The sequence below is a fragment of the Schistocerca nitens genome, chromosome 6 (genome assembly GCF_023898315.1).
Source record: "Schistocerca nitens isolate TAMUIC-IGC-003100 chromosome 6, iqSchNite1.1, whole genome shotgun sequence".
In the NCBI taxonomy this organism is placed as follows: Eukaryota; Metazoa; Arthropoda; class Insecta; order Orthoptera; family Acrididae; genus Schistocerca; species Schistocerca nitens.
The window spans coordinates 465,728,210-465,747,127 of NC_064619.1; positions in this window are offsets into that span (position 1 = coordinate 465,728,210).

Here is an 18,918-nt window from a genome sequence, read left to right on the forward strand (position 1 = left end):
TGACCAAGGTAACTGAAATGTTTGGGGTTTCAAGAGGCACCTATCGACGATTTATATCCCGTACAGGGAAAGAGGGAAAACATCCGCTACGACAAAATCTAGACGATGGCACGAGTATGTTGAGTGATCATGGCGAACGGTCACTGAACAGAATCGTGACGAAAAATAAGACCACGGCAGCTACAAAAGTCACTGCAGAACTGAATGTCGCACTCGCCAACTTTGTCAGCACCAAAGCAACACGAACGGAGCTCCATAAGCAGGAATGGCAGGGCGAGCTGCAATTCCAAACCCACCCACCAGAGATGCAAATGCCCATAACAGAAGAACATGTTGCCGAAGCCATAAAACGGACTATGAAGCAACGGAAGGAAGTCACTTGGTCGGATGAGTGTTGTACCACATTGTTTCCAAATTCTGACCGAGTTTACGTCGCAAGATTGAAGCATGACAGGGGTTCGGTAATATTTTGGGCAGCCACATCATCGTATTCCGTGGGCCTCATGGTTACTCTGCTACGTCGCATTACTGTCAAGGATTATGTGACTGCTCTGGCTGATCTGGTCCATCCCACGGTGCGATGTTTCTTCCCCAATGGTGATGTATCCCAAGACGACAGGGCCCCCTTTTCAAATTGCTCGCATCGTCCAGGATTGGTTCTGTAAGCGTAAGGATGAATCGTTCCTTGTCGGATCTCCCCTAGCCAGCAGTCATCAGCTCTCAGTGGCAGAATGGTGTAAAAATCACTTGAAAACCACACAGGACTTGTTTTCATCCAATCCGACACGAGTGTAAACGGTTTCGAATGCAAACAGTTTTCCTATGGTGTATTAGGCAAGGCAGTTTGTTGTGATCTTTTGTTTCCATATTTTTGTGCATCTCCGGTAAGTCTCGAGAAATGACCACGACATGGAAATCAGAGTTCGTGTGGAGATTTATTAACAGTTGTTCTTCGCATTCACTATTCGCTAGTGAAACAGGAAAATGGGGGAAGACGATAATAGTACCAGAAATACCCTCTGCCACATGACATCTGCCAAGTTATGTTTTGAGTCCTGGTAACGATCATGTAGACTGAAAATAGTAGCACAATAAAGGGATTCGCTTAGCAACCTGTCTGTGTGTTTTCCAAGATGGAAAAAATGTTCTAGACAACCTTTCGTAATCATGCGGCTGTCAACAAAGCAAGTCCTTGTAGGAGACGGAAGAGGTTTGGGACGACGATTCGTGCCTGCAGGAAGAATGAGCTGAGACTGCGGCATTAAACGCCCGTGTGAATTGGTCAATTGAATACAGTGCACTACTACGGCGCCAGGTGCTTCTGTCGTTCGTGTGAAGGAAACCGAAGATCTTCGCCAGCACCAACTCACAAAGACGGCTACGACAGGTTCGATAATCTGAGAAGAAAATGTTTACCAACTTGGCAGCGATTAAGGAATGTTTGCTTCTAGGAAATATTTAATTTCTGACTATAAACAGTTTTCGCGCAGTATTTTTCTAAGACCCCAGACCTTACGTGTTCCGTAACCGCATCTATGTATTGAGAAGTAGCCCTCATTCAATAAACTACAAATTAACCGCCATCTCGCAGTCACTTATTTATCTTACAAAGTATTATATTGAACGCCCATTGCCATCAGCATTCTCGTCCCATCAGTTTGTCACATACCACTATGGGCCACACACACATGAAGACACAACGCCCGTCCTACTGCTGGGTATATGGACAAGTAGACAGTCACCCAGAGCGAACATTTGGTTTAACCATCATTTAGGATCTCTCAACGAAGGTGGTTTGCAGCATGGTTTCACAGAATTCCAAACAAATCCTCGTGAGAGTTAACGCGGAATTATGTGCAAAACACGTATCTTATTCCGATCTTCAGTGATGTGTTTAAAAAATATATTTAATTAGATCTTGAGTCTGCAGCATTATTTTCTTACGTTGGCCATGTTTACGGTTTTTATTTATTTATTCTTGCCCATCATACAACAGGAACAATAAAATTAAAAAATATTATTTACAATATTAAAACAACCTCGGGTAACAAACGACACAACACAAAACAAAACATGGTAATATGGCTTGTGATAACAAATATGGTGTCCACTACAGTTCTCAAATGTTCAAATTCTAAAATTAGTTCAGTAAATAGCAAACGGAACAATTCATCCAACTGCTTGCAGATTAGCAAGAGGCGCGGATCTTTTAGTTAGCCACTTTCACAGCGTGCAATACTATTAATGTAGCCAATTTCTTCCAATTTTTTTTTTTTACATCGGGATACACCCGTCCTCAGGTGATTCCAGCGCTTTCCAGAAAAGTCCACCTTGTTCTATGGGCCTAGGTGTGAGTCCCGTCTCAGTTCAACTCTTGTGTTTATTGGTTGTTAATGGGGTTGCTTTGTCTGATTGCAGAAAGCTCTTTCTTATTTTAAAAATCGGACAATTTTCAATGACATATTTACTTTACTCTTTATAAAATTACTTTCACGTAATTTCGTTGGTCACACCCACGAAATGCTACAGTGCATGTAACTTCATTTTCCTACTTTCACAGCGCCGCAGCCCAGAGATTGGCGGGACCGAGTGGATAGGACCACTACACTCCCTCTTCGCAGTACGAGAAATTCGAAAATATGTGGAGACACAAAACCATTATTCTCCTCAATTCATACGCAAATGGAATACGACTAGGAATATCTAACATTGGTATGGTTCTTCGCCAGCGAAAAATTTATCAGCTGCCAGAAGAATAATCTCCATTGTTGTTATAACAATGCACATCTTTAGCCGGCCGAAGTGGCCGTGCGGTTAAAGGCGCTGCAGTCTGGAACCGCAAGACCGCTACGTCGCAGGTTCGAATCCTGCCTCGGGCATGGATGTTTGTGATGTCCTTAGGTTAGTTGGGTTTAACTAGTTCTAAGTTCTAGGGGACTAATGACCTCAGCAGTTGAGTCCCATAGTGCTCAGAGCCATTTGAACCATTTTTGAGCACATCTTTGTAGCTATTACTTAACATGTGATGTTCCTACTTTGCGCCTTTATTCATATCTTAAATATACGGCATAAAGTCCTATGGGCTTTTAATAAATATTTGTCCTGGTCCATTTCTATCTTCTTTGTAATGGACACGCTGTCGTCGATGATTGTTGACAAACGCTAATAACCATCAAATATACTAGCCTACCTGTACATATGTCACCAGAACCTTTGGTAAATTTCAGAGACGAAGTGTTAGAGAAGCAATGCTTTTTTAGACGCTGGTGGCGGAATGGTGTCACACAGACTTTGTGTTTTCTTCGCTACGATGCTGACGTTTTGAGAAAGATAAACACGAGCACAGTGTCAGAGTGAGTGAGTGAGTGTGTGTGTGTGTGTGTGTGTGTCACGTTCTTACGTCAGATGTTGCACGGAGGGCGAACGCTCGCCTTGTGACATCATTCGCGGCGGCAGTTTGCGAACAGCCTTAGCGCATTGGGAGTGATGTAAGAAGCCCACGTCACCGCGTCATTCCAATCCGCTTCAGCGATGACCGCTTTCTGTTGCCCAGGATCAAGCGTTTCGCGATCGGGGGATCCCACCAACAGCCTTTCCTTAAGCGCTCTGTTCCATATCGTTGTTAAGATTATTCGTATGAGGGAATACCAGCGACAAATAAGTGACTGTATTTTCATTTGTAGTATGTTTCGTGTGGCTATTTTCCGCAGACGCTGCACGCTGATTGATCTATCAACCCTCAATTGCTAGTAACATTTTGTGGAGAGCCAAACTGACTATCCTAAATCTCCATCTTAGTAACCCAGAAGTGCTTCACTTTTATTTGGAGCCATTTCCATCTTGGTTTCTGCGAAACGTGAACGACATTCACGGTTTCTGTTTAACGCCAATCCACGGCGAAAACAGTGCCTACACTGTAATTTTCATCGATTTGTGCACGTTCACATGCCTTGCTCGGTTTAGTTTCCATCGGATTATATTTCGCGGGTGCAGTACTAAGAGATTTAAGTAATTTATCAGTGTTTCTCGGCTTGGTTGATTAATAATAGTATTCTCCTGCGTGTGCTGAAGTTTTCGGGAAAATGGCGATGCGAACTCGAGTTATCAACCGGGCGCATAATGTCAAATTTATATCTATCCTAACCCTAATTTTATCCGTTTCTTAGCAGTCTTTAAATTTTGGGAATAGATGTTTTCTTCTTCGGCGGTAAATTAAAACAGTTTCTCGAGAACTGAACAAATTAATCGTTAGACAGTTACTGAAAAAGTTACTTAAACACGAAATAAAATAACAGGAGTTGAAAAGGACAGAGTGTTAAAAGAATATGCACTAAATGGTAAAAAAAAAAAAACATTTACGGGCAATTTTCAACACCTACCAACATCGAAAGTCATCACGACGTCTACGCAATAATCAGTGAACTCTTTTCCACTTAACACATGAAATTGTTCTAAAGCTACGAAACAACTAATTTGGAAAAAGAAAAAACAAGGGCGAAAACGGAACCTAACAAGAAGGTTATTTTTATTAAAGCAAAACATTGCATTGAATACTTAAGAGTGTTTCACAATTAAGTCCGTTTACTTTAAAGCGACGACCAATGTTGAATTCGTAACTTCAAAATAAATTTCTGCTACTTTGTCAGAAAGATCTCTTAAATCAGTAATAGCTGAAACCCACTCCTATTAAGTGGAGATGCATGTTAATGATACTCTGCGCCATGGGAAATGCGTCCTGCTTTATCAATGTTATCGGTGAAGGCTATCTCATAGTTGTAAGAAGTTATCGCTTTTGTGTAGCTGCCGCCGGAAGAACATAATTTGAATATGGATAGCCTACAGTCTCTTTACTTCTGTTACATTAACTGTTACAAACCTGACATCAAATTGTTTGAGACTTGTCTTAATCAGACAACTTCCGATGATTTGAACGAAGTGCAGTCGAAGAATGTCTAACCAGATCAGGTCTGGTTGCACCTAAAAATTAATTTCTAGCATCATGTTTATAAAAAAAAAATTGCAATCGGCGAGTGCTGTCCTATGGATTTATTCTGTCAATCGCAAGAACCGTTGCTTCTGTTGCTTCGTTTACGAAAATCTTTTTTCGAACTTCCGATTACTTTTTTGCAAACCAAAAGTTCTAACAGAGCAACTCCTTCACAATGCTGATGAAAGTAGGTCGACCTGGGTGGTCTACCAGCTAACAGTTCTGCATTCTAGTTAGCCAATACTAAGTCAAACAATTCTGCATTCGTAAAAAACCGTTGTAGACGAAACAATGGTGTAACTCGTTGACAAACTGCTCTGTCGATGACTAGGTCTTTAGAAATTGAGCACAAGCACGGACGGAAAAGCGAATTGTCTACGATCTTTTCAAAGGAATCTATCTGCTATTCGCCGTAAAAGTTGTGGAGAAACCGCAGAAAGCTTAAATGGGCCTGGTGAACTGCGGTCTTCCAGATATGTGAACAGCATACAGCATATGCTAAGTGTGATCAAAAAGTAACGGGAATTTTTTGAAGTATCTTTATTTACTCAGCAACATCATCAACTTTGTACCCTTCAAAGTAATACCCTTAAAGATATAATACATTTTTGCCTGCGTTTTCTCCGATCTTGGAAGCACTTCTGGAACTTACTTTTCTTTATTGTGTTCAGCTCTTTCAGCCATTGTATTTTATCTCATCAATGGTGACAAAACAACGTCCTTTCATGGTTCTCTTCAGCCTCGGGAATTGAAAGGAGGAGGCCAAGTCCGGCGGATACGGTGGCTGAGACAACATAATGGTTTTGTTTTTGCCAAAATAATCACGAATAAGCTTGGAGGTACAAGCGGGATGCAACTCCCACGAAGAGTTTTACCACAATTCTGATCGCTTTCTTCGGATTGTTTCACGCAAACGGCACGTAACTTTCTGGTAGTATTCCTTACTGATCTAGGGCTATAAGGCAGAACTCAAAATGCACTATCCCATTGCAATTGAAGAAAACACACGCGATCGAATCTGCCGAATTTTTTTCGGTATTGGCTTTTCGGGCAGTTTCCATTTGAACGATTAGGCGATTTTCCAGAACCATTCCTTACTTTTCCCACACTGTCGTTAGTAATTGATAGACTAGGGCATCCAGGACGGTTGTCGTCTTTAACGTCTTCACCACTCAAACTTGTGTCTTACTCAAGTTGATTCGTTACAGTCCACAGACATTTCCAATGTGGTGCTGCACTTTATTCCAATTTTCAAGCAAAATTTAATGTAAGTTCTTTGATCCACCTTTTTCGAAAGAAAAAATTCGTCAACCACTCGAATACACGTATCACCAACAATCAACAATAAACAAAATATTCAAAACAGCTGCAAAGGTAAACATACACCAGGAACATGTGTACCAACACGATGAAGTCTGAAAATTGGATGTATAAAGCCCGTCACTTAAAAAATTCTCGTTGCTTTTTGATCAAACCTCGTACGTCCGGTGTTATCCAGACGCTGTATCTTGCAGATCTAGGTGTCGTTATTACTGCCTCGGTTAGCGCCTCCAGCTGTGGCCTGGATTCGGTCTACCCACGGACCTTAGTTCATTGACGCGAGGAATGAGCTGCTTTCCAGCTCCAGAAAAACATCGCTGAGGAATTTTTACGGGCAAATTGTCTGATATCTCACGGAAATCCTACGCGAGCGCTTCCATCCGTTCCCGCAGATATGTCTAAGTAAGTATTGTCAGTCACCTACGCTCAAAGATAAGGAACGTCTGAACAAACATCGTGATGACATCCTGGCCCGTATCGTAAGACGCTAACTCTTGGTCATAATGGGGAATTTTCCTTATACTAAAAAACAACACTACTCCTGTGTTAACTGCCGTTATCTCACATTTGTAAAGAAAATTGTAATCTAGTAAGAGGAGCGGCATCTGCAAATTGTGCCATCAAAGTTTGGCAGGTTCGAACTTGCTGCTCCACGTCTTCGTCAGATAACTTCGAACATCAGATTATCATTTAGGGTTCCCTATCTTAATCGGTGAAAAGGAAACCTTATAGCATCACTTTCTTGTACTTCCGTCCGTCCACGCGTTCGTCTGTCTGTGTCTGTCTATCCCTACTGTTAAAAGCCCTTTTCTCAGGAACGAGTAGACGTATCAAATTGAAATTTATGCCACGTATTGCGGCCTATGGTCACTTGGCAGTTTAAAGCACAGAAGCTTTCAAGTAAGTGCAATCAAAAGATACGGCACTTTATGTCACATTTTGATACTCGCAAACTCACTCATCAAAACCTGTTGGCTTAAAATCATGAAATTTGGCAGAAAGCAACGTTTCACAGCACAACAAAAGAAAAAAATCCGAAAACTGTATATTTGTAATTATATCACACGAAAATAATATTTCTTTTGTCATTTGTTATTCTACGTCAAACTTGAAATTAAAAAAATCAGTTCCTGGATATCTGATCATGGATAAATTCGGAATCGCGTCATAAGAGTAATAAGTCACTTCTTATCCAATGTTTGTCTTTTACCACTGTGACATAGTCAACCTGAATCGACAACTATTGATTATAATAATCTTGGTCGTTTGCCTCCTGCATTACTTGTATCATATTCATATTATTGGGCCCGCATCTCGTGGTCGTGCGGTAGCGTTCTCGCTTCCCACGCCCGGGTTCCCGGGTTCGATTCCCGGCGGGGTCAGGGATTTTCTCTGCCTCGTGATGGCTGGGTGTTGTGTGATGTCCTTAGGTTAGTTAGGTTTAAGTAGTTCTAAGTTCTAGGGGACTGATGACCATAGATGTTAAGTCCCATAGTGCTCAGAGCCATTTGAACCATATTATTGAAATTACGAGAAAACTCATATCTTGTCAGTATCGATGTCGACAACAGGCAAGAATGGTCGAGATTCTTGATCACCGGAATGGATGAATTGTCTCCATACATGATTTTGTACGTAAACCTCAGTGCGCGAATGCTACTCTCACCTAGCCAGTTGTTTAATGTGATCGTGCATTGCTGACTGCACTACTTGTAATTCCCGCTGCTCTTTAATTGGTTCAAATGGCTCTGAGCACTATAGGACTTAACATCTGAGGTCATCAGTCCCCTAGAACTTCGAACTACTTAAACCTAACTAGCCTAAGGACATCACACACAACCATGCCCGAGGCAGGATTCGAACCTGCGGCCGTAGCGGTCGCGTGGTTCCAGACTGAAGCGCCTAGAACCGCTCGGCCACACTGGCCGGCGCGCTGCTCTTTAGCTAATGAGCTTACTGGAGACTGCTCAATTATACAATGTTAACACGGCTTAAATAAAATCACCACGGTTATCATTATGGTACTACTACGAGTTCTCGATTGATATTCTCAAAACTGAGATGACAAATTCCCAACCTGAAAGAGGAGAGGTTAAATTTGTTCTTATATTTTTGTTTCCCTAGCCCCCCCCCCCCCCGATGTATGAAATAGATTTTTTTTAACAACTCCATGTCGAAGTAATAATCGTACTGCTCTTTCCCTCAGAAACGTACGACTGCCGGACGAAACATAGCTGCCACTGTCTGCGCGGTGCAGGCCCTTCCGAGCATGACAGAAAGTTCCGCTTATGTTTCCTCTGTACTTTCTGCCGGATGACACAATACCCTTTAACGACTGTTTTCAAGTGCATTCACAGATGGAAGCTTTCCTGGAATCTAGCGACAGCCCACACTGTTTCGTATTATTTTGAGGGTCGGGATTACATCACCCGTCCGAAGATTCCTATTTAGGTTTTGTTCTGCATCATTATGTCGCTCTGGGCGAATCCTGGGATGTTTCCTTTGAGTAGGAACCGCGTGACTTCGTCTTTTCCGCGCGGCTCCCCCCGTCAGAGGTTCAAGTCCTGTGTGTGTGTGTGTGTGTGTGTGTGTGTGTGTGAATGACCTCAGCAATTTGGTCCCATAAGACCTTTCCACAAATTTCCAAAATGTTTTCCCCGTCTTTATGAAAAGGGCCCCAGAACAATCACTGAAGAGTGTAGTCGAATGAGTGTAAAACACACACACACACACACACACACACTGCTCTTCACATACGAACTTGCAAACCAGTTGAACTTTGCATACCAAAGAGACATTCACCCATTCGTTACAAGCTCGACGTTCCAGCCATATTTATTATCTACAATTAGATGTTTATAAACCCCCAAGAACAGAAAGCGGATCTAAATATTTCAATTAAAATGACACAGAAATTTCAACATGTGCATTATGTTTCAACGCAAAAAACCAGAATCTGTCCAAAATTTCACTGAGTTGAGGGCATATAACTACACGTTACTATAAACGATATGAAGCATTTATTCAGGAGTAATCATCCATTCACTGTAACCGTAAGTGAACATAATATTCATTCTGCCTTAAGGGAGCATCGAATCTAGCCCCCTAAATTAGTTACGAATTTTTTATCGTTGTAAATTCTAGAAACTTATCTTGAGGTTTAAGTCGGGAACTTAATGCAAGTACTGAGCTGATAACATAGTAACTAACTATTTTCCTAACAAAACTACACGTACCTTGCGAAGTGCTGACTCTATAATCTTACAAAATACTACGTATAAGTACTCAGTACGACGACAATCTTTTGCAGAACTGAGTGGAAATTTTGCGCCATTTGCGTTTATTGTAAGTACTTTCATTTCCTGGTTCGTCAATACGCAATATGTTAGACTATTAACATTCCACAAAATACTTACGTACTTCCCTCGGTATTCAGCTTGTCGTCACCGATGAATGGCTCCACTTACCTGTAAGAAAAAGGAACTTATAAGAAAGTAACACTTGAAACTTTTATGTATGTATTATTTGGTTTTAGTATTTGCAGTACTCAAATGGCTCTGAGCACTATGGGACTTAACATCTATGGTCATCAGTCCCCTAGAACTTAGAACTACTTAAACCTAACTAACCTAAGGACAGCGGCCGTGCGGTTAAAGGCGCTTCAGTCTGGAACCACGTGACCGCTACGGTCGCAGGTTCGAATCCTGCCTCGGGCATGGATGTGTGTGATGTCCTTAGGTTAGTTAGGTTTAATTAGTTCTAAGTTCTAGGCGACTGATGACCTCAGAAGTTAAGTCGCATAGTGCTCAGAGCCAATTGAACCAATTGAACCTAAGGACAGCACACAACACCCAGTCATCACGAGGCAGAGAAATTGTGCAGTACTCCATAATTCAGAATAACTGATATCAGGACCAAATACTATGGAAAATTCACGGCTCGAATGTTATAGAAAAAATTTTGTATTTCCACAATCTCAATCACACACTATATAATGAGATTTAATGTTAATTTGTCTAAGGAGACGCACGTTTTTCACGTGGTTTCTCTAAATCGCCTCGGCTCTAGCAGCAACAACTCTTTCGACAAGGTCGTACCCTCATCCCTCTCCAGCGCTTCTCCCGCATTCTTTTCCTACTGATTAGTGCTTCTTTCTCTCTAATTACCTCCACTTAAAAGTGTTTCAAAGACATCAAAAGGAGACTAGCTCTGAGTGAGAGGCAGCGATCATTTTAACATTAATACCTAATTCAGTTTTATAGTTCACAAACACCTAATTTCTGTCCATAGCCATCCTCAACCCCCACGTCGTCAAATATCTGATACACTGTACTTCATTACAAAGGAAACTATATGATTCCAGAGACCGTTTCAAGCCTCAAACAACTAAGACGTGCATACGCAGACTGAAGTGACGAATGAAAATTTGTACCACGGAAAGGACTCTAATCCGAGTCTCCCACTTACTTGTCAGGTGCGCTAACCACTACGCCAACCTGCCATAGTGGCTTTGTCCAATTACACGGCATACTGATTGCTGTGTTCCTATCCTTTATTACAGCAGTTTAGGGTCGCGGTGTGCAAAGGTTCCTTATCAAATCAAAGTTGGCCATCATCAGATCATGACGACGATAGAAACTGATAAAATATTCCTCGTCTCAGTATCGTACTTCTACAGGACCGCATGTAACCTAAGCACGGTATTATAACCGAATACAGATCCACAGTGAAGCGATTAACGAAAATCTGTACGAAAGCCAGGACTCGAACGCACGACCCTGCTTACTAGGTAGACGTGCTAACCACCACACCACCCTGATGGAGTGGCTTTGTCCAACCGCACGGCGCCACAGAGTCTGTTTCCCTCTAGCTTCCCCGGGTATTTTTCATACTTATACAGGCTGTGCTGTAGGTAACAGAGCAGAAGCAGATTTGTGAGTTACAAAGTGTTTCCAATAGTCAATGATTCCTGAACCACTGGAGACTCATAGCATTCACTTAATTGACAAGAAGCTTGGAATTAGCGTAACAAGCCACGGCGGAGTAATCTAAAACAATAGCCGAAGCATCCTGTAAAACTACTACGACAGATTGCACAGGTATTCTCTGGTGTGGGACGCTTACATGGATTAAAATGGGGCCCCTAAAATGTTTTCCACTGTAGCTCACCCGTGAAGAATACGAGAACCTACTGCTCTGCCTGCGTGCTCCCTTACATTGTGCAGAACACGTGCCCCCCCCCCCCCTCTCCCCACTCCCCCCACAGTAAGATGCATTTCCACATCACTTTCAAACAGTGCCAGAATCGAGCCCGTGGCGAATACGGTTCCCCTCACCAAGTTGTGACATCACACTAGTTGCCTTGTCCTTGCCAGACTTAACATCACATACGCTCGCTTTATCCGGACCCTGGCGCGAAATCAGTATGAAAACGTAGAAGTCCTTAAGTTTGCCTTACGTTATCCAGAACGTGGATCTACGTAACCGCGCAAGTACTGAAGTAGTCTCAAATAGTAATTTGCTCCCCGATGGAGAAGTTCGCTACAACTCTTCAGAACTGTAGTGTCACGTGCTGTGATTTAAGCCGTAGACCCTGTGTAGCTCGCTGGCCCAGGTCAGAATAGCGCGACGAACACTCGAAAGACATGAGGGTGACGATGTAGCTAGGGATAATAAATTATATCGATATCTCGACAATACCGATGATGACGGCTTTTTAAGGTGTAGAGTGTTTACGAATTGCTAATATTTTCTTCAGTACAAATGGGTTTATTTAGAAAACAAATATAAAATTATGCTGTTTTAAACAAACATAAGCAGTAAGGGTCAAATATGTTACACGCAAACAAAACATAGACCTCGAAGCAGCGTGGGGCATGCCTGAAGAAATCTGTAGACTGTTTTCCATCCCAAATTGAAGCCATCATCAACGACTTGAGGTGGTGTGACATGGTATCAGCGTGATGTCTCCTGGGAGTGAGTAATTTTTTTGTCGCTGTCCCTAGGTGCTTTTCAGTTCTCACAGCTTCTCATTTCATCATTAGCTTCTCATTTCATCATTAGCTTCTCGATTCTGCATGGACCACATTCGAAATCTTTCCACCAGTACAGGGGGCGGGGTGTGAGTCGAACTTGGACCCCCCAAAGCCAGCAGCCAGCACCCGATGATGATTGGTTTGTGGGGTGCTCAACTGCGCGGTTATCAGCGGCCGCACAAATTCCCAACCTTTGCTCAGTCCAAACTCGCCACTTTCATGAATGATGATAAAATGATGAGGACGACACAAACACCCAGTCATCTCGAGGCAGGTGAAAATCCCTGACCCCGCCGGGAATCGAACCCGGGTCCCCACGCTCGGGAAGCGAGAACGTGACCGCGAGACCACGAGCTGCGGACGCCAGCGATTGAAACGTTAAGGCAAAGTACGCAGTGGCGTAAGGGCCATATTACAGGCTCGTTCCCCAGTGTGTACTGCCACCTCTTAGTAAAAATGTAGGACGACATATGATGTAACTCCAAAAACACTCGTGATCAGAGTTCACCTTTCACTGCCTGTGTCTATCTATAACCTAACTCGAGCAGATCAGAGGTCGCTGCAACGCAATCGGGCCAGCGGCAACGTCAGCTGGCGAAATATAAAAATTTATTCCTGTAACTTCACACTACGGACCCTGCAGGTACTGCAAAATGTTGTAATGCTACTGGATAAAAAAGAAAGAAAAAATGCACCACATAGAAACAACATGGACTCCCGTCTAAACCATTCTTTTGATGTGTTACGCCAGAAAAGCAGTAATATAGGGAGTGAGAAAAAATTTCAGGGGAGGGGGTAAAAAACATACCATGATAAAAATAGCGAAACTGAATTGGCGAAGAATTTCCTGTATGCCTGAAACGAGGAACAATACTGAAGTGAAATACATGGGTAATTTGAAATTCATAAAAAAGAATTTGAAAGCTCTTTGTATTGTTATGGAATGTCGCCAAAAACTAGACACAGAAGTACGAAATGAAGCGCTATTGGAAGAAATAGGCGAGATGTCTAAAGTGTGTGGTGCGTGCGTGCGCAGTGATGAATCTATTAGAAGACAGAAGGAGAACAGCACCAAACCACACCAAAGATTCCTTTAAAAAATCATTACGCTGTTATTCAGGCTCCAATACGAAAAAGTAATCCTGTAACAAAATTTACGACTGAACTGAACTTCTGGACAAATTAAAGACTTTTGCCGGAGCGGAGTTACATAGATATCCCCGTTATTTGCGGTCACTGCAGCTGAGCTTTCCAGCGACGACTCAGAGGCGGCGAAACTAGTCGAGCAGTGTATGTAACAGAGCCTCAGCGGACTTGGGGAATGAAACCTTTCAGCTGGGCCGCTGGGCGTGTTGATAAGAGCTTTAAAGTTTCAGTAAGGAATTTACTAATACGGCAAATGAATCCATCTTCTCACTGTCACATTGCGGTTAACTTCCACACGTCACTATGTTTACTGCCTGTAACTGGTTATATTTGTTGATGACTAGCCAGTACACTTCTCTAGCACACACACGGACGCATGTTGAGAGGGTCTACCAATCATTTCATTCAATCTTACGATAAAGGCAATATGAAATACTAGATTTAAAATCCAAGCGCGGATTCGAATTTTAGAAACAGATGAAGGACTGCTACGCTCTGAAGCAAACTCGTCGCGTTCAGTTGGTTTCGGTACATAGGGAAGATTGTCGTACGAGTCCGCTATCTTCGTCATAGCGTGTTCAGAGCTTCATTCCTTTGAAGCTAGGCATATACTGTAAACTCGCGATAGAGATCCGGTCACACCTTAAGATGCTGTTCGCTACGCTCGCGATCGCGGCAATGGCATGCGCCTGAATCCGGTTCCACGGGCAGCCCACCCACTCCACGTCAATGCCATCTGCGCTAAACAACATGCTCATGTGGCAGCGCCCTTGTTCCCGTCTATTACTCTCATGATTCATTAACTGTGCTTGTTCACTTCCTTCTGATCGGTTCTCTCTCCACACACCGAATAATTTTACCTGAAGAATGGAACGACCTCTCACCGTTATTTTTTTTGTGCAATTTACGTACTGTTTTTCCGCGGTTAGTTTGCCAACATACTCCAGAATTGTACATTCATGGCTTTCCCCACACTGTGAAGAACGCCTTGCTTATCAAATTTCTTAATAGCAATATACCGGTTTTAATTTAACTGTAGAATCTGTTACTAGTCTGCAACTTTTCACCTGTTGTTGTGGTCTTCAGTCCAGAGACTGGTTTGATGCAGCTCTCCATGCTACTCTATCCTGTGCAAGCTTCTTCATCTCCCAGTACCTACTGCAGCCTACATCCTTCTGAATCTGCTTAGTGTATTCATCTCTTGGTCTCCCTCTACGATTTTTACCCTCCACGCTTCCCTCCAATGCTAAATTGGTGATCCCTTGATGCCTCAGAACATGCCCTACCTCCCTTTCCCTTCCAGTCCCTTCCCTTTCCTTCTTCCCTTCTGTCAGTCTCTTTATCGGTGTAGGAGGCGGGTAATATCGATAGGTAAACACTCACGGCTTCTGTACCGACGAAGCAAGGCACCTGTGATGTGCCTTAAGGGCGTATGTCAGGATACTTCCAGTGGCATATGGCCATTCACTGCATCCCCTGCCTCTTGCCAGTCGTATCGGCCCTACGATCCACTGCCAACCAGAGGCAGAGGACGAGAGAGTGGATCTGCATCTGCGCAACTGCTTGTCCACTTTAAATACCTTCACGCGCAGATGACTCCGGCACAGACGACAAAGCAGCCCTATTTAGGATCGCTCTGGTTTCCCTAATTTAGGGAGGGGCCTAGAAAAGGCGGCCTAAACGTAGCCCGTCTCAACCCAGCACAAGTGGCAAACTGCGGTCACTTGTTCACTAACATATGCGGTCAAAAAAAATAATAAAATAAACAGTTACCTTAAATATCTAATGATTGGAGTCTGGAACGTCCGTACTTTACAGGATAACGACCATAATCAGTGCCCAGAGAGAAAGACAGGACTTATCGCAAGGGAATTGGCTAGATATAACATCGACATTACCGCCATAAGTGAAACACATATTAGTGACTCTGGACAGTTATGTGAACCGCTCGGAGGTTATACCTACTACTGGAGTGGAAAATCATCCACTGAAAGGGCGGAAAGTCTGGTAGTCTTTACCATACGCAATAAATTGGCATGTTCACTAACAGAACTCCCAAAAGGTATCAGTGACAGAATAATAATACTCAGACTTCACCTGGCATCCAAGAAATATCTTCACCTGATCAATGTATATGCACCTACATTGCCATCTCCGGATGAAGAGAAGAACAAGTTCTACCAAGACCTCCGACATGTCCTTAGGGATATTCCTTCTGCAAACTTCTGTTACTTGGTGATTTTAATGCTCGTGTTGGGAATGATTTCAGTGCTTGGAATGGAGTCCTCGGTCGCCATGGGATTGGAAAATGCAACTCGAATGGTTTGGATCTTCTAACTCTATGTGCCGAGTTCGAACTCTGTCTGACAAATACATATTTTCGTCTGCCTGAAAAATATAAAACGACATGGATGCATCCGCGATCTAAACACTGGCACCTTCTGGATTATGTGATAGTACGGAAAAAAGATCTTTGTGACGTACTGGTCACACGTGCAATGAGAGGCGCTCAGGGATGGACAGAGCATCGACTCGTGAGGTCCAAATTAAAGATAACTTTGAAGGCACCACGCCGAGCTTCACACAAAATACCAACAAAATTGTCCTGCAAAATCTTGGCCAATGATCAGACTATGAGAGCAGAACTGGATGAAAAATTTGGTGTCGATGGCCTTTGGATATCTGAATCTGCCCCTGTAGATGAACAGTGGAGTGCATACGCTAGCAGACTGCGTGGCTGTGCTTCAGAAGTCTTGGGAAAGCCTCAGAAGAAGCACCAGGACTGGTTTGACGACTCAGATTCAGAGATCAGAAAACTAATTAATGATTTCAGAACCTCTCTTCGCACCCCTGATGATAACAAGCGTAGAGCAGCGCATTACAATCTGAAAGTGAAGGTACGTGCTCTCAAAGACAGTTGGTGGGCAAATAAAGCAAATGAAATACAGTTATATGCCGACACACACCAAACGGGCAGATCCTTTGAGTCCCTGAAAACTATCTTTGGTCCAAGAGTTGGGAAGATAGCACCAGTCTATAACAAAGATAAAAGTTGTCGGCTGACGCAACAGAGTGACATCCTGTCTCGGTGGGCGGAACATTTTAATGACGTTCTTAATCCCGACCATCAGACAACCGATATTCCATACATAGAAGCACTTGAGGACCTGCCAGTTGAGGAACAACTTGCGGATGCCCCTTCCTACGATGACTTCATTTCAGCACTGGCTAAGCTGAAAAACGACAAAACAGCAGGATTAGATAACTTGCCATCAGAGCTATATAAATATGGGGGGCCAAACATCAAGAAACCATTGTTTGCTCTGATCTTAAGGATTTGGGAGTATGAAATGATTCCACAAGACTGGAAAGATGCTTGTATTTCCAAGATCTATAAAGGCAAGGGTGACATATCAAACTGCAGCTCCCACAGGGGCATTTCTCTTCTCTCAGCAGCGGGAAAAGTCCTTGCCCACATAATTAACACCCGGTTAACACATTTTGCAGAAAAACTGCTACCAGAGACCCAGTGTGGCTTTCGCCCAAACAGAGGCACAGTGGATGCCATATTTGTTGTCAAACAAATGCAAGAGAAAAGCTTAGAGCAACATCGGCCTTTGTTCATGTGCTTTGTAGACCTGGAAAAGGCTTTTGATCGTGTCCCACGGGAAGCTCTCTGGATCATACTAAAGAAAACTGGGTGCCCTGACAAAATTGTCAGTTTGATTCGGCAATTTCATGAAAACATGATGGCAAAAATCCGCCATGAGGACAAGCTCTCAGAACAGTTTCCCGTGACATATGGTGTAAAACAAGGCTGTGTTCTGGCTCCCACACTCTTCTCACTTTACTTCGCAGCTATTATGAGAGACGCGACCAAAGTCTGTAGTAATCAAATTAGTCTCGACACAAGGACAGACAAAAGTGTCTTCAACATCTCTCGCCTCAGAACAAAAAGTCGCGTAACCAAACTAACCATCTTAGAGATTCTCTACGCGGATGATGTGTGCATGATGGCTAATTCTTGCGAAACTCTTCAGACTTACATAAATCTGCTAAATGACTCCTGCAGAAGATTTGGCTTAGCCATTAGCATCACTAAGACGCAAGTTCTCAAACAGCCACTTAGAGGTCTTAATGCAGATGACTCCAGTATTGAGATAAATAACAAACCCTTGCAAAATGTGTCAAATTTCAAATACCTGGGAAGCCAACTTAGAAGTGACAACAGCCTGACAACGGAAATCGCAGCGCGTATAGCCAGCGCAGCCACAGCCTTCGGTAAGCTTAATGACCGAGTATGGAAATCACATGATCTCAAACTACAAACAAAAATTGCAGTCTACAAAGCAGTAGTATTATCCACCTTACTCTATGCCTCGGAAACCTGGTGCTGTTACAAAGCTGACATTAAGAAGCTAGATAAATTTCATCTTCGATGTCTGAGATCAATTCTGCGCATCAAATGGGAAGACCGTGTCCCAAACACGGAGATTTTGCGCCGCGTGAAACTCGCTGGTATTGAAGCTTTAATAATGAAACATCAACTGAGATGGAGTGGTCACATAGTACGCATGGGTGACAGTAGGCTACTTAAAGCGGTGTTCTACTCGCAGCTTTCGTGCGGGAAGAGGAGGAAAGGTGGTCAACACCTGCGATATAAAGACACCATTAAACGCTACCTTGCAGCCTGTGGCATTCCAAGCAACCGTTGGGAGGAGCTAGCATTGCGCCGATCGGAGTGGTGATCAACTGTACAGAAGAGCATCGAACAATTCGAGCAAAAGCGTCTAGTGAACCTGGATGCTAAAAGAGAGCTCCGAAAATCTCAGCTCAAGCCTGTCTACACGTATACTTACAACTCTGCTGGTCAACTTCACTGTGCTTCATGCAACAGGACATTCAAAGCGAAATTCGGATTCGCGAGCCACATCCGAGCCTACCACAACAAGGACAGAGAAGACTGACGGAGTCGCTGTCGCCGGACACGGCGAGGAGGACATCATCACCACCTACCGATCCCTTCTTCTAGTCAAGTTGTGCCACGAACTCCTCTCCAATTCAATACCTCCTCATTAGTTGTGTGGTCTACCCATCTAATCTTCAACATTCTTCTGTAACACCACATTTCGAAAGCTTCTATTCTCTTCTTGTCTAAACTACGAGTATCTATCGTCCACGTTTGACTTCCATACAAGGCTACACTCCATACAAATACTTTCAGAAACGACTACCTGACACTTAAACCTATACTCGATGTTAAATTTCTCTTCTTCAGAAACGCTTTCCTTGCCATTGCCAGTCTACATTTTATATCCTCTCTACTTCGACCATCGTCAGTTATTTTGCTCCCCAAATAGCAAAACTCATTTACTACTTTAAGTGTCTCATTTCCTAATCTAATCCCCTCACCATCACCCGATTTAATTC